Below are 375 nucleotides of genomic sequence, written 5' to 3'. Positions count from 1 at the left end.
CTGTGGAATCAGTCAAATACCATTTACTCAATTTGTTGTGCCGATAATATAGTTTGTAACAAGGCTGTAACGAAATATTCAAGATTGGGAGAGTCAAAGATGAAAGCTTTAAAACTGGCTTTGCAAACAAATGCGATAGACCACTAATCTGAATATTAAGGTGAATTAGAATGGCATTAATATTTAATCACTTTAAGCCTTTTTACTATTGGTTTCATACTTTTGACCCCATATGATTAACACATAATAAAATTAAACATCCATTTATGGTGTAAATTCAAAATTTATTCAGTCTGTATTTACAAATTATTAAACTTGCAAAGACAGAAAATAGATTTATATAAATAACAACATTTACAATACTTTAATATAATT

The sequence above is a fragment of the Sinocyclocheilus grahami genome, unplaced genomic scaffold, assembly GCF_001515645.1.
Source record: "Sinocyclocheilus grahami isolate Dianchi unplaced genomic scaffold, SAMN03320097.WGS_v1.1 scaffold11563.1, whole genome shotgun sequence".
NCBI classification, from domain to species: domain Eukaryota; kingdom Metazoa; phylum Chordata; class Actinopteri; order Cypriniformes; family Cyprinidae; genus Sinocyclocheilus; species Sinocyclocheilus grahami.
This window is presented reverse-complemented; position numbering follows the sequence as displayed.